Source organism: Capsicum annuum, unplaced genomic scaffold (assembly GCF_002878395.1).
Source record: "Capsicum annuum cultivar UCD-10X-F1 unplaced genomic scaffold, UCD10Xv1.1 ctg4203, whole genome shotgun sequence".
Classification (NCBI taxonomy): Eukaryota; Viridiplantae; Streptophyta; class Magnoliopsida; order Solanales; family Solanaceae; genus Capsicum; species Capsicum annuum.
In genome coordinates, this window is record NW_025849405.1 from 23054 (window position 1) to 40997 (window position 17944).

The 17944-nt window shown below is 34.6% G+C and overlaps 1 pseudogene; it reads right to left on the reverse strand.

Moving 5' to 3' along the window:
- Positions 1-8808: 8808 nt before the first annotated feature.
- LOC107876924 lies at positions 8809-17943 on the reverse strand (annotated as a pseudogene).
- Between the last annotated feature and the right edge of the window lies 1 nt (position 17944).

Sequence of the window (17944 nt, forward strand, 5' to 3'; positions counted from 1 at the left end):
TTTTTTGAAAGTCAAGTCGACTAATTTTCAAAAGATAAGGCACAAATACCCCTTTCTGTCTCCCCTAAGAAAAACAATATTTAAAATCTTAGCGACACACCTAAACTTTACGGGGGGTCCTATTACTCCCTAAACTCATTTAATTGTATTTTTGTACTCTCTTTGTGATCACGAGCTGTTAAGTCAAACAAAAAATGAACATAAAATATTTTGCTACTTGGAAGTCACGCCAGCATAAAAGGAGCAAACATAAAAAATGGAAAAATGAGCTTAGAGGCCAGTAGGTCCCCGTAAAGTTTAGGTATGTCACTTGAATTTCGGGTATAGTTCGAAAAATACTTGTGCCTTATCCCAATTTTCAAAGCTAAATCATTTTATGTTAACAAAAAATTTTAAAATTAAATTTAGATATTCAAAAATTAACTATAAATTGCACTTTTTCTCATATCAATATGATGAAAAGTATATCCCAAAACATTGATAAAAAATTATATCATCCGACTCTCAAAAAGAAATCAGTGACAAGTAAAAAGAAACAACGAAAAGATTACTATATGCTTCTCATAATATCACTCTTAAGAAAGATTTCATAGAAACATTAAATAAGACCTCGTATACATATTTTATAATAAATGTAAATTATGTTATTAAATAATTATTAAGTCATGTTAATACCGGGTGTTTTATTGATAAGTCGAAAATCTCAGTTTCACAGCGTTACGTTATTGCATTATTCTCTAGATCTAGTTTTTCTGCAGGTAGCATCTGGATCTTTGTAAATGTTGGAACTGATAAAGAAAGAAAAAGAGAAAGAAAGAAAGAACTTTTACTTTCTTTGGAATGAACAGAAGATGATGAGATGTTCCTTCTTTGGCTAGAATTTATAACTTAGATCATATCACCAGAATAAGTAAAGTGTTATACTAAATCTCACATCATATTATCACTCATTTATATAAACTTATGATTAGATTATGGTGAATTAACTGAGGATGAAATCAATGAAGTTGAATGAACAGTTACATGACCAAATGTTCAAATCGTAACGGAGGCTATAAATGCTAAATGATTCTTTTTTCTTCTATGTGAGTGCCAAAAAACTTTCAACAGTAACTAAGCCGGTCTTACTAGGAGAAATAGTCAATAGTGATGTAAATTCATTCTTATCAGCTACTACTCATGGTGAAAATTTCAAAGAAACATATAATACGACCTCGTCCATATTTTCTACATATTATATCACAATAGAAAAAGAGATAAATATATGCCCCTCTATTACTGTAATTTCAAGTTGATAGTGTACATATACCCTCCCCATCTACCAAGTTATAATTAATGCTTTCTTTTTAATTTCAAATAATAAGAAATGTCTTTAAAAATTATCTCACCCATTTTGTTTACCTCTCGAGACCCAACTTAACTAAAAAAAAATCAATTCGTCTTTTATTTAGACCTGATACAATTTCATTTATTGATTGTGTAGATGGATTGGATTTTTTTCAGTTGGACAGGGTCTGGCGGCTGCATGATATTCTTGGAATTAAAAACAAGTCAGTTTTAGATTATTTAATGATTAATCATGTTAAATATCGTGTTGTGTCTTCTACGCTTTTCAATTAAGATTAATGGGATTTCAATTAAGATTAATGGGATCAGAAAACATGCAGGGACAATACATTTTTCTTCAACAACTTAATAATATGTTCAATAACGAGCATTTAACTCAGTGTTTAGTCTATATTAGAATGTATGCTATGCTTGAGGACGTTCCTATGTGTTGATATTTTTCATATAAGCCAAGTTTTATGAGCCATAAATCATGAAAGATCAGAACATGCCATACACGAAAGGTCATTTAATGTCTAGTCAACAAAATGATCTAGTGTGAACACTATACATAGAGTTATGGACTGAAATCTGCAGTGAGATTTAGTACAATTAATAGTTTACTGATTTTAGAGAAATGAATTAGCTATAAATATAGCAAGTGAAAGAACCATCTCCGCATTCTCATCCAAAAAACCTCTTTTTTTCTTTATCAGCTCCAACATTTTCAGAAAGAATCACCAAGCCCAAAATGCTAACTTCAGGAGAAAATCAAGAATCGATCATCCCTGAACTTGCAAAAGTAACAGGAAAAATAAAGCTCCCAGCACCTGAAGTGTATCAACTAAAGCTTGTGTTTCCGAAGATTGAAGACAAAGGAAAAAATCTGATGTCTGATTCATATGAATTGAAGCCAATTAATGTGCCAACATTTTCCAATCTTGAAAGAGGAGGAACATCTGAAAGTAAACTGGAAAAAGAGGATGATTATGGTTATGATCATGACTTACCGATCTTCAAGGCTATCTGTCACGACCCAAACCAGGGCCCTAGCCGTGACGGGCATCCCGAACCATGTAGGCCTGAGAGCCCTTCTAACTTGTAATCACATACACCATTCATATACAAAGAGATAATGTAGAATACGTAACAAAATAGATTCATGGCCAGCTTTTAATTCTACTACACAATACTGAAATGAGTTCATAACGATCAACAACATATAACAGTAGTCTGCAAAATCTCCACTGATTGAAAATAACCTCTGTCTGAAGACTGGGACAAGGCCCCCAATCGAACCATGAATAAAAATAAAATAACAATAACAAGTTCTAATACAAGCCTTCCGAAGTAAGGGAGGCTCACCATTTGCAAACTTTTGACAAGTCAACCTATTGCTTAACAAGACCTAGGACTATGTCTCAGAATCCTGAAATATAGGTGGTCAATACAGATGTACTGGTACGCAGAACAATCCAAAATAATGTGTTTACATATATATATATATATATATATATATATATATAAATTACATAGATGAGAGCAAGTCTGAAATATCATGCATGAAATAGTTAAAAACACATGGGTAGTTTCAGTGATCTTAAAATGATTTTTGACAATGCAGTTCTATTCTTTGTATTACTTTTGAGTTAGGTGGTACACCCTACAATTCTACAACCCAACGGGCTATATGGAGTCTACCCTTAACTCGGCGGCCAAGCCCCCAACCCAAGTTTGCCGCAAGAGTTGGAGTTTCTAATTCAGATACGCCACAGGACACTAGGCCAGTGTATAATCCCTCTAGGGGACATAATAATCCCGTATCAGCAAAACATGATTTCAGGCAATGAGTTTTCTGAACTCGTTCCTTCTTCGGGTAACCACCTAACATCTCTTTATTCCCATTTTTAGCCTTTTATGAACTTGTATCATTCTAAGTTCAAAATCTGAAAATCTGAAAGAAAATCCACATTCTATTCTGTTCTGTATTACTATGCATTATCTTAATTTGGAATGGTCATACCAAGACATGCCAGTCATATCTCTGAGCCATAAAATATCATGTTACAGTCTTTTCATTCAAAACATCAAGTTTGGACCACCATATCATTCAAACAGTTCAAGAGAATCCATATTTCAATCATATGTCAAGCAATGCAAAGAATCTCTCTTTTCAACATTTCAATAAACATGTGGTGGTCAGGTATTTTTGACAAACCATGCAATTATTTTATTATAAATCTTCAACATTTATCAATAAATCTTAATTCAAAACCATAACCAAGTCTTAACAATCTTAAGACATTTGTAACATACTTCACAGAAATACATTCAAATAAAATCATGACTTATGAAAATAGGAAATCTTTAAACGAAAGAGGGATTTTCAATAATTGATTCTCTTAATTCAACACCCAAACTCGATTTCATACATACATATATAAGATTACAAATCAATTTGGGGGAAAGACCTCAAGACCAAAACAATAATATCATTAAAGAATTCATAATGCAAGATTGTAAATATAATTTCGAAACCCATTATAGATCCATGATTTTTCAACATCCAAACATCATTAAAAATGTTTTCACCATGCCCATGTAATTTAGGAAAACTCCACGTACCTTAGATTACTTAGTTCAAAGAATAGAATGAATTTTGATTTGATTCTTGGAAATCTTGAACTTAGGCGATGGATCTTGATCTTGGGGAGGGAAGTTAGGGTCTTGTTCTTGAGATATTTTGATAGAGAATGAGGGATTTTGTCCTTTGAATGGCTACCAAATCACTGTATGGCTATCGAAATCAAGAAAGGAGGTCAACCTCTTTCAAATATATAACATGGATGCTTTTGCTTTCTTGCAGTTCTTCTCTTTATATCTACCTCCAAAACAAAAAGGACGACGAAATTTCTATATAAAGAAAGATGTGGACTGGAGAGTTTGGATTGAGGTCAATATGCTTAACACATCATAGTTAGATAGCTTATCAATGAGAGGAGAAAAAAAAGTCTTTTGTCGGTATCACACATATAGCATGTGTGCCATGAGTGAGAGGTCAATCACTTTCAGCTTTTCTTTCAAAATTCAACAACATGATGAATCAATTTTTTGTTTGAGGTTTAAGAGGAAGGAGAGGAACCACCGCCCAATGGTGCTTTTACAAAATCATGGTCACCAGTGGCTAATACCTTCTCGAGACTATCAGAGTCAAACATTGGACATAGGTGTGAGTTGAAAGATGCTGCAACTGGGGTGGATGAAACCTCATAGATATCAAGTGCCCACATATATAGAGTCAAAAGATATATGATGAGGGATTTTGTCCTTTGAATGGCTAAATCCCATGTGTTTGGGTGAGAGAAAAGACCAAAATACCCCTCAAGAAACAAAAAGGTCACAAAAATTTCTTCCAGTTGATAGGCTGATATGCTGTAGTAAAATGGGCATAAATTTTTACTCCGACGTTGGATTTGGACAAAATTAGTTACGTTAGAAAGAAAACTCAAAGTACTTTCATTTGATATATAGAATACCTCCCAGTTCGTTATATAAAGAATGTTATGATCCATTGAAGTTGACCCTAAAACTATAGCCTGAAATGCTCCTCATATGCGCCTAAGATGCTGGAGCAGATGAAAGGCATCTCAAACCAGTATGTTATGCCCCTGAAATGCGCCTAAGATGTGCCCAAGATGCTGGAGTATATGAAAGGCATACTAAACCAGTGTGTTATGCCCCTGAAATGCGCCCAAGATGCGCCTAAGATTCTGGAGCATATGAAAGGCATATTAGACCAGTTTGGATGGAAAATACTCCACTTTTAAAAGTCATAACTCGTAGCTCTGGTATTGGATTTAGACGATATTGGTACCGTAGGAAAGATACTTCGAAGACCTTTCATTCTAAATTACGTAATGGAGAAGAAGAAGAAGAAGAAGAAGAAGAAGAAGGGCAAGAGGAGGTTGAATTGAATAGAACCAATTTATGCCGGAAGTTAATACAAGTAGTTTGCTGTGAGCTTTTCAGTTCACTAGAAAACTGGAAAAGACTAATGGGATCAGAAAACATGCATGGACTATATATTTTTCATGAACAACTTAATAATATGTTCAATAAAGAACATTTTACTAAGTGTTTAGTCTATATTAGATTGTACGCTATGCTTGAGGACATTCCTATGTGTTGTAGTTTTCCATATAAGCCAAGTTTTACCAGCCGTAAATCACGACAGATCAGTAAACGCCTTACTCGAAAGGTCATTTATTGTCTGGTCAACAAAATAATCCAGTGTGAACACTATACATAGAGTTATGGACAGTAATTTGCAGTGATATTTAGTACAATAAATATTTTACTGATTTTAGAGAAATGAATTAGCTATAAATATTAGCAAGAGAAAGAACCATCTTTGCGTTCTCATAAAAAAAAATTCTTTCTTTCTTTATCAGCTCCGACATTTTCACGAAGTATCACCATGCCCAAAATGCTAACTGAACTTGGAAACGTAACAGGAAAAAGAAAGCTCCCAGCATCTGAAGTGGATCAATCAAGGCACGTGTTTGCTAAAATTGAAGAAAAAGGAAAGCATCTAATGTCTGAATCATATGAATTGAAGCCAATTAATGTGCCTACATTTTCCAATCTTGAAAGAGGAGGAACATCTGAAAGTAAACTGGAAAAAGAGGAAAATTATGATTATGATCATGACTTAGCAATCCTGAAGGCAATCTATCACTACTATTTCAATGGTGAGGTAATTCTGCATCCTCCCTATTCAAAGAACTTCATCGACTACATTGAGGCTTCAGTTCCCAACGTGAAATTTCGTGGCCCGGCATTGGCAAATAAGATTGTTATGTTAGAGCACCATTTCTTAAAGGTTATGAAAATGACTGCACATTGTAGGATATTACCCCGAAATAATCCACCCTATTTGCCGCAAAATTTTCAAATTGTCCATGGATTTATAGGGATAATTTCGGAGATTATTATCCAGTTGGCGAAGATCAAGATGAAACTGGAGTTGTTGATGCATTCTTGATTTTCAAGGTCGATGTCTTCACTACGACATTTTAAATTATTTCTTGGAGCATTAGTTTAAAGTTCTTTTCTTTCATTAAACTGAATCTAGCTGTTGTGTGGGTTATTAATTTGGATATGGGTTTGCTTAAAATTTTCAGTTCTGCTCAAAGTTTGATTTGATATAAAATGTTTCCTTTTTCCAAGTTTGATATCCTGTCTTCAACTTATAGAATCAGATATGTTTATTGTTCCTCTCTTCTTTCGAGGAAGGAAAAGAATAAAGATGAAATGACATAATTTAACATGTTAATTGTTCCTCTCTTCTTTCGAGGAAGGAAAAGAATAACGATGAAATGACATAATTTAACATAGAAAGTTAGCAAAATTAAGTGAATGTCATCATTTGTCCAAATAGGGGCATCAGTAGCTACAGTTAAGTTTGGAAAGGATGCATCGTACATATATGTATAGAGAAGTATCACTTAAATATAATGCATCTACTTATGGTAAAGATTTTAGGTAACTATTAAAGGAGAATGAACGAACTTAATTTTTCTATCCTTGATTTCGTTTAGCAACAGGATCTATCGAAAACAACCTCTCTACCTCACCTAGGAGGTAGTGGTATGGACTGGGAACACTCAACCCATGTTTCGTGCATCTTTTCGGATTATCAATATTAAATTTCATAGTAACTAATATAGTTATTATGTTTTCGCTTGTAGAATCGCAGTGCAAGGGGATGAAAAGTTGTAAATGTAAAATTGGATATAAGTGGAAAAAATAAAAACCAATGAAGGTATTTCATCTGTTTTCTTCCTCGGGTTAATATAAGTAGAAGTGAAAAGTGAAAAGAAAGTCCTTTTCACTATTTCAAATGTCCTTTGAGTTCTCCCTTGTCATATCCTTTGTATCAGATTCCTTAACGTCAACTAGTGAATAATCGTTTTAGTTTCAATGAGTTAAAAGTTTACTTGAAAAAAGATGTGCATGGTAGAAGAATATTTAGTTGTATACTTGACTGAGAAACTTCCTTTCCCATTCCTCGTCCCGATACACTGAAATCTCAGTTTTCTTCTTCCCCGTTCCTTCCCGCAACCCTCAAAATTCATGTTCCATTGCCAACCTTGTTGTTTGGAGATTTTAAAATCTCCCCACTGTTTTGCTTCTTTATCCAAAAGATGATTTGGTGCAACTACTGTTAGAATTATTTATTTTATATGGATTTAACATTAACTTTTTGGTACGTTAATGTAAAACGGGTTGATGTTATTAGTTGGTGGACAAGACACGGGCGGTGTATTCATGCGAAATACATATGGGTCTGGCAATAGTGTAGGCTGGTAGTAGACCTATGAGCCCATAATGGGGGTGCACTAGGTTAAGGCTTTTAAGCCTATAAATATAAGGCTAGGTCCCCTCTCCTGGCTTCAACATACGACGTATTCCCATAAGCTGTCAGCCGTAATAAGCAATGGTAAATACATTTATGTATATAGGGCCCAGACCATGAACTAATATGTGATAGTTAAATATTACTCTATAAAAATACATTGCATGAGATTGTAACTTCATATCTTTTCTAACTCCATCTATGTCACCTAAAAAATTTTTCCTTTCATAAATAGCTCTATTATTAATGTAGTTACTTTGATATCCATATTTATGAGAAATTATCACCATTACTGATGGGCAGTTCTTCCCTTTCCCCATACCTCACCATTTACAGGTATCAAAACAATGTCTCAATCAGCATACATTGGATATTCTAGATTCTAGAGCAATATTCTAGATTTCTGAGCTTAAGGATTAATATATCGATTTAGAATTTCGATTTAATTCCCATCTCAAGCACCATTTTGTTGAAAAAATTTCACATGCAATTTATTTTTTCTTTTGTTTCTTCATCAATTTTCATTAAATTCAAAAGTTTCCTCAATTAATGCTGCTGCATAAAAGTTAACAATGAGAAAACCACATGTGTGTCTGACTATTGATCGAACACTATTTTTCGTTAGATTGAAGTTTTTTCTTTATCTATTTTTGAGAAAAAATAAATAAAAACATAATTACCATTTCTCCTAAATTCTATGTTCACGAGTTTTTGCATCTATTCCATAATCATACAATCAAATATTTCCTCTTTTGCTTTCTCTAATTAATTCAACCCATTCTTGCTAATATTATTTTTATTACTAAAGTGAAAGAAGATACAAATTTCCATTGGCCAAATAACTAAATTAATAGAAGGACAAAGCCAAAGAATTTAATTATCTAGTAGCAACAATGAGATTTTTTTTTATTTCATGAAAATAGTAGCTAGAAAGGAAAGGTCAAATGAAATATCCATGAAGATGTTAGTAAAGTTCTCCTTAAAATATTTCCTTTGCAAAATACATAAAATCAAACTCATACAAATCATCACTTACAGTACAGTAGCAATAATCATAATATTTGTCACCTTGAAACTTGTAGTGTCCCTTGTTCATTTTGTGAAAGCGGACAAACTAGGATTGGAAAAAATTTTGTCAAAAGACCATAATCAAATTCATTAATATGTAAGAAGTTGCTTACGTTATCCTTTCGATTGTATATCATGATTTTTTCATGAAACATAAGCAGAAATTTACCTCTTTTTGACAAAAAAAAAGAGTGAGAAAATAAATAATCCACGTGATATAGAGAATAATTGATAGTAAAAATCTTTCTCCAAGATTCTTTATTCTCATACTCTTTCATAGTCCACACATCCACGTGAGTAGTCAAATTATTATAAATCATAGAGAGATTACTTTTCAACACTCCCAACACGAGAAATTTATCCTCTTCTCCATAATAAGGTCGCTCTACCATTCTCCATTTTTCATTACTAAAATCAAAAGAGGTTAACGCCCCAACCACTTTTTATATCAATACTAGTAGCCCAATAAAGCTTTCCATTCACAAACTTACATGAGCCAATTAACCGCGTCACTCACCTAGAACAATGTATTGTTCGCCAACAATCGCCCTTTAGGCTATAGATATTGATCTCTTCAAAGTTACGTGGATAGCAAATAGTAGCAAAAATACACACTACCTTATAATCATCATGGATATCATCATATCCAAAACCATATGTGCATTGACCATCATCCTTCAATTTTGTTCTAAAATCACGCAACTTCTTATACTTTCTTATTGTCGGGTTCCATAGGAAACATTCCTTTGCCTTATTTACAAGACAAATCAATCCATTGACAGAACCCTCAATCACACAAGATATACCGGAGTTTTTCATGTGATAGTCCAAATTAGTTTCCTCCATAATAGGACATTCCTTAAGGTTGAGTTCTGGTAATTGGGCTATCCTCAACATAACGCTATGGTTAGTGTAGTCTTTGTTATTATTAACTGATAAACTTTGATGATATTTGGTAAACTCAGGTCTAGAAATCAAAGAACTCCACGATTTTAAAACAGACTTGAATCGTAAGAGAGATTTAATGGGAAGCGTTGAGAGAATTTCAGTAAGGATTTAGCTGGCCAATAAAGTTTTGTGGGGTTGCTTTGATTTGGGCATTTATGGGAGGCTTCATCATACCGGGTGTTTTCTTGATAAGTCGAAGACCTCAGTTTCAGAACTTGTTTGTTCTTCTAGTTTCAGCTTTTCCTTGTCTTCTTGATTGATTAATCTGTTATCTTGTTCATCAGATTCTGAAGTTTCTTTCTTTACTCCATTATTCTCTCCATTTAATTTTTCCGCAGGTAGGATTTGGATATTTGTAAATGTTGGAGCCGATAAAGAGAGAAAGAGATAAGGAAAGAAAGAAATGAACTGAAGATTAAGTGAAGTGTTATACTAAATCTCACAGCTCACTCATTTATGTCAATTTATGACTAGCTAGTGGTTAATTAATTAAGGAAGGAATCAAGTTGAATGAACAATTATGATAAGATTATGGTGAATTAATTAAGGATGGAATTGTCACAACCCAAGCTGGGCCTTGGCCGTGACGAGCATTCCCGAACCCGAAGGCCCGTAAGGCCCTCTATCTATCTGGTAATCATGCACATAATTCATATGATCAAAGTAATACGGAATAGACACAATAATACGGAAACATGGTCAACAATTTAAAATAGTTAAAAGCTTGAAAACATGCCCAGCAATGTTTAATAAACATCTGCAACGGTCTACGAAAAATTCTACTGACATATTATCAGAATAACTGGGACAAGGCCCTCAGTAGACTAAAAGCCATACTGAAATAAATACCTAAATGACTAGGCCTTCCGAAGCAAAGACGGCTCACCAACTGAACTCTGAGACAACCCTGTAGACTCTACTGAGGATCTGGACCCTAGACTGTACCTTAGTACCTGGGAGGAAGGGGGGGTCAGCACAATTGTACTGGCAAGCAAAGCAATCTAAAATAGAGTAATTGAACATATATATATATATATATGTATAATACATGAGAGCAAATGTTCATCAAACATTATGCATAAAACAGTTTTTGAAAAACACATGGGCACCTTTTGAAAACATGTAACCTGTTTGTAAATCTCAAACTCTGATCTCTGTATTACTTTTGAGTTAGGTGGTATCCCCTACAAGATTGATATTCCACGGGCGATATCGAATCCTCCATTGACTCGGCGGGGAATCCTCCATGTGACCGAGTTGTTCTCATGAATGCAGGACTGAATACACTGATAAGCTGAACTTTTCTATTGAACATGCATTTCTAATGCATGCATATCTGACTGAACTAATGTATGAACGTATGGATAAATGTGCAATAATAACTAATGTGAAGCTTGTAATAAGAATCTATGCATGCAACTGAATGGGGTATCTCCCCTTTGGTACCCTATGTCCCTCTATGAATGCTCAATTCACTAAGATACTTGGAAAACTGAGGCGATGCACAGGGCACCTACGAATTGAATCATAACTGAACATCTGGAATCTGAATTTAATGCATGATGCATGAAATGGGCTATACTCATAACTACTGGTATACTCTATCTTGGAATAGTAGCATGTCTGATATTTCGAGTAGCATGAATAAGTGCAAAGACGAGAAAACAAGTCATGCGAATCTAACTGCTAAACTGAGTTATTGTCCATATAGACTAAATTATACTATACCCTCATACTTAACTGGAGTATCTCTTCATCACAATTCTCTAAAGAAATTCTAGCAGTAATAGGGAGCCATGAATCTTGGGTATGGATTACACAAGGCATCCAACTAAGGAATCACCACATTGACACTACTCTGCAGTCTGGAACATAGGCATATAATTCCTAAATTAGGATAGAATTACCAGGCCTTTGACATTACAACTTCTTACTTTTAAGCTTAGCACACTTCTCGAATATCACTTAACTATACTATTCTCCTTAAATATCATATTCACTCAACTTAGCTTAAAATTTTCATATGAGCATTGACAAATCTTTTTACTACTGCCGGAAATAACTTAATCCCATCACCGTGATCAAGCCTAACTCTAAGTCACAAAAATACAACATACCAGGCCACGCTATTATTCTAAACCATATGATGCAATCTTCTATATCTCCTTTAAAGATCACATCCTAAGTATAACATGCCATACCACTTCAATGACTACTCTGAACTCTTACTATGAAGTCGCTAGCGCATATAGTGTTCCTTTACAACAATCTCAACATGTCATTCAAGCCTATCTTTATAACAACATATGAACTTCAAAGCAAACACTCATAAAGGAATACTTCACATATTATCTAAACCACTATCAATATTACTCCCACGAGCTACCCCAAGAACATACACATACAAAATTCCACTAACCATAACATAAATAAAAACTTGGCCCCAAATCTTACTTCATACTTATGGCCTTATCTAAACAAGTGTACTATGATCTTCCATCAACAAGGAATAATTACTCACCACCACTATCATCGCATAAGGAGGAGTCACAAAAAGGTTAGAACATAAGATCTGGAGGCATGGAATGATACTATATAAAGCTTGACACTCATCTGAGGCCTGAGGAATAGCAACACAACAACAGGGACTCACCGAAGTGCTCTGAATTTAGGGTATTCATAGATATAAGATGAATCTCGCAAATCATTTGGCGTAAAACATGAGTTATGGAAATGGAGCACATTATCAAGCATGAGTACATGACTTTCTATCATATGTATGAACGTGAACTAATCATGGAACTAAATCGTAAAGCATGAGTAGGTATTAGGATCACTGGGAAATACTGAGATAGGAATGGGTTGAGATTCACCCTTAATTATTGATTTTCTATATCATCATGACATCACTACAAGAATCTGAGAGTCTTACTTGGTTATTCGTTTAGTCATCTCCCCCTTATCTTCAAGCCACTATCTTAAGTTTTTGGGAGATACCTTACTAGACTTTAAACTTACTGCACTCACTGCACTCTGGGTTCTGAAATATGACAATATACAAAATTAATAAAACTTAACCCGAAAGACCACATATAAGAGTGGAACGCCCACTGCTAATACTACCTTTTGTAGTACACTCTATCATTCTGTAACCCCAATAGTCATCATCTATTACTCGAACACTTACTAACTTCAAATCTTCATGAGTATCCCCTAAGTTGAAGTGCACACCCTCTAGTGCCTCTACTTTTATTTCTATTAGCACGACGTTCAAGGACTCCAGTTTAGATTATAACACCTAACATGGGTATCACCAAGTCTTCAATAAGCCACTCTATTTCTATCGTAGTCTACCAACATAGCAACTTCAAACTTATTTTCCTCTACCATGAGAATCAAGTTCATATCAAAAGGCTCAACGCTATCAATCAAAGGTCCTTAACTTGGCTTTTTAGAACACCATATACCATCTAGGTAGTATTTTTCAACCTAGCAACTCAACAGTACCAGTAGCCACACAAAACATGTAATAGCCTTAGAAAAATATTACAGCTTCATACCAGCTTGGGCATACTTCTACATCACATATACAACGTCATACTTCATTATGAATCAAATAAACGTAGGTACTTGCATACACTGTTCAAGCCTATAGATCACTTCCATATAACTAGTATCATTAACCAAGAAATCATCACATCCACCTCCATGGCCATCAATTGTTTCAAACGTAATGTCTAGTGCTAAACATGATTTACAACTAACCTTACACACAATCCTCTTTTAGAAACTATGAAATAACCATCAAGAAACACTAGTACACTAGAAATTCATAACCACAATAATCGATCATGACCTTACGGTTTTCCTTATCATAATCCATTAGCACGTATTATTAAAACACATCAAGCTTACAAATCTAATCCCACAAAACATGTATCATCAATCTCTTGACACTATTCACCACCATACCATTTAAATTCAAGCCTATAGTCTAGCATCAATCACTTACAACCAATGAAGAGTGCAATATAATATAAATATACTAATCCTTCAAATTGGGATATTCTACCAAAATACTTCAAAAATATACTACATACTTTCTCACAAGTAGTATTAGTTTACAACTACCAATGAGAAGAAGGTTAAGGGGTCAGGTCACATATTAGACATGATCAACCTTAAGATTATATTATAACCATACAATCTTATCTACTTATACGGGTTTCTCATATCACACTTACTTACCTCAATGGGCATTTAGAATACCTTCAGATACCCCATATAACAATGAGTCTATACTTATAACCAACTGGCTAATCTAGCCATTTTCATTCATAGCCTATAAGGGGTTTCTATAACCACCTTAAGTATCCACTCTAGGCTCTTTCTATATTTTGAAAGGAAGAAAACAAATAACATTCTGAGTCAACACTTCCTCCAAGGACTACTATACAATTCATAATTGGTACCATCATATTAGTCTACCACCACGAAAGGGTAAATCATTCTCAATAAACGATTATTCAACTATGAATACTTAATCACAAAATTCATCCTCACTCTGACCTCTAACCTTATGACTTCATATCACAAACTTCTTGGTCTAATTTCACTACCAATAGGTCACGACACCGACACTCTAACTTATACTACTACTCGGGTAGAAATACAGTTCCAACAAACACAAGAACAATAAGATGAACAACAAGTTGCTAGTGAATTGAAATAGGTCTCACACGGCTTCACTAGACTTTTGTTTTAAACAACACAATGATATCAAGATTACAAGAGATATGAGCTTGATACACAATATTCAATGACTCAAGAATACACATCTTACTCTTGTCTTAACTGAATGCCTTATAAAAATGAGGACACAATTTTACACTCGGGAACTCCTCTCTCGTCCTTTGTGGGACTTCATATATTTTTGCTAGATAATCAGAGAATATCTGGAAACACCAGAGTGAGGAATAAATTAGGTTAAATTTTCTTTTCATATGGGTGACACCATAGCACGAATTAGAGTATGAAGGAGGAACATTCTAGATCTATAGCACGAAGTAGAACATGAAGAGAGAGAGACATTCCTAAATGCTTTGTAGCCTCCTGCTTATAAGTGTGGAGCGCTACACACCCATAAATAAGACTCTACCCGAAGCGATTTCACAGACACCCTGGGATGATGAATCGAGCTTTGATACTAAGTTTGTCACAACCCGAATCGAGGCTCTGGCCGTGGCGAGCATTCCCAAACTCGAAGGCCTAGAACGCCCTCTGTCTATCTGGTAATCATAAACATAATTCATATGATCAAAGTAAAACGAAATAGACACAAAAATAAGGAAACAAGGTCAACAATTTAAAATAGTTAAAGTCCTGAAAACATGCCCAACAATATTTACTAAAATTTTGCAATAGTCTGCAAAATCTCTACTGATATACTATCTGAATAACTAGGACAAGGCCCTCAGCAGACCAAAAGCCATACTGAAATAAATACCTAAATGAATAGGCCTTCCGAAGAAAATAAGGCTCACCAACTAAACTCTAAGACAACCCTTTTTGTAGACTCTACTGAGGATCTGGACCCCTAGACTGGGCCTCAGTACCTGGGAGGAAAGGGGGTCAGCACAATTGTACTGGCACGCGAAGAAATCCAAAATAAAGTAATTGAACATATATATATATATATAATACTTGAGAGCAAATGTTCATCAAACATTATGCAGAAAAATGTTTCTGAAAAACACATGGGCACCTTCCGAAAACATGAAACCTGTCTATAAATCTCAAACACTGATTTGTGTATTACTTCTGAGTTAGGAGGTATCCCCTACAAGTCTGATATTCCATAGGAGATATGGAATCCGCCATTGACTCGGCGGGGAAGCCTCCAACCCGAATATGCTGCAAGGGTTGGAGTTCCTGAATATGATATGCCACACAACTCTTAAGTCAGTGTTTAATAATATACCCGGGTCGACAAACCACGGTTTTAGGAAATAAGTTGCTTGAACTCAAGCCCTCTTCAGGGAACCACCTAACATCTCTGTATGCCCATTTTAAACCTTTTTTGTACATGCAATATTCTGAATGTCTAAAATTATGATAGTCTGAAATGTCTGTTAGTCTGAGTCTGATATGACATTGGTCTGAATAGGTATCATCATACCAGGATATGTAAGTCATGATTTCTGAGCCATAATACATTAAGCTAAATCTTTCATTTAAAGCATAATTTAGACCACCAAAAACATGCAACTGATATAGAAGATTTTGTGTTTCAAAACTCAAGTCAAAATCATGCAAAAACTTCATCAACATATGATGGTCTAGTGCCTTTAGCAAATCCATGCTCTCTTCCATTACATGTATTATGAACATTAAACATTCATGCTAGATTCCCTCTTTAGTGATTTAAAACCACCTTTAAATCATATCAAGAGTTCAATCATTTCATATAGTACTTTTCAAGGATGCATTGCAAAACAATTCATATGCTATGAGAAATCTGAAAAATTCATAATAAGAGGGAATTCACCAAAAATCATGCTCTCAACAAGAATTCATTCTTACATACATGGTTTCATACATTCATATCCTCAAATCACTTTGGGGAAGGTCAAAATACCAAAACAATGATGTTAAAACATTTAATACATGAATATATACATAGATTCAAAAACCCCATTCTAAAACATGATTTTTCTATGCCCATGAGAATTTAGGAAAACCCCACGTACCTCTATTTCAGAAAATAATGAGTGCTTCTTGAAGCCTGCGGATTGGGGATTCCGAATCTCTAATCAATTTTGAAAACCCACGGTTAAATCTTGATTTATTTGGGTTTTTGGTTTGAAACCCTTGGGAGTGTTCTTGAGAATTTTTAGATGAATGTGGATGTATTTTGGAGAGTTGGGGACTGAATTTCGTGTTTATGGCTGAATAAGGGTGGGAAAATGACCATTTTGCCCCAAAAACGGAGTGTTTTAAGTCACTTGAAACTATATATCGCATATATTTACATAGGCGCCGCATATGATATCACCTATATTTTCATAGGCACCGCATATGATATCACCTATATTTACATAGGCGCCGCATATGATATCGCCTATATTTACATAGGCACCGCATATCCTATCGCATATGCTTTCCAGTGGCCATGTGCGATTGGTTAGGTGATGCATACTACTTTGAAAGGCCATAAATTCTTGTTTGGGTGTCGAATTTTAGCAAAATTGGTATCGTTGGAAAGTTAACTCGAAGACCTATCATTTGATACATAGTAGGCTCTCTAATTCGACATATACAGAGAGTTATGATAGATTGAAACTGACACAAATTACAACATCCACTATAACTTAATCGATCGAATTAGTTTCAACTCGTCCTTGAGTTGAAGGACCTCTATGGTCTAATTTCATGCTCAAATGGATTCACATACTACATAAACATGCCAAATTGGCATAGGATTTAATGCTTTAAGATTATCAACGCATCAGAGCCACAGTTTTTATTCTAGCCCGAAATGCGGGGTGTTACATGAATCAAGTGGAATAAGCAATTACATAGGTTATAAATGCTAAATGGTTCTTTTTATTTTTCGGGTACACAATTTGTATGTTACTTCGCATAAACTTCAATTAAGTTCAAGAACAAACTGATTTCCAAACTAATGATCCATGTAAGTGTAGCAACTAGATTCAGCTTAGTTAATAACATTGAAAAATTTAAACTATTGCTCCAAGAAATTATTTAAAAGGGAAAAGGCTCAAATATGCCACTGAACTATCAGAAATAACTCATTTATGCTATCCGTTAAAAGTTAGGCTTATTCATGCCATCGCCATTACAAAAATGGCTCATACATGCCATTAATTTTTAACTGTGGTTTTTAAAAAAACACTTTGCCACGTGGCCTCTTAGTAGAGGTCCACGTCATTAAGTAAAATAAATTAATATTAATTAAAGTAAAAAACATAAAACCCAATTAATACCCGATCCTTTAAATATCCGGCCCACACCCATTTAATATCACATTATAATCAAATAACCTAAAATTCCCAAAACCCTTAGTCCAACATTAGGTATGGTTTTATCTCCTCCAATTTCTGTAGTACTTGCGGAGCTTCTGGCCGAGCAGTTGGTGTGGGATCGACACAGTACAAAGCCATT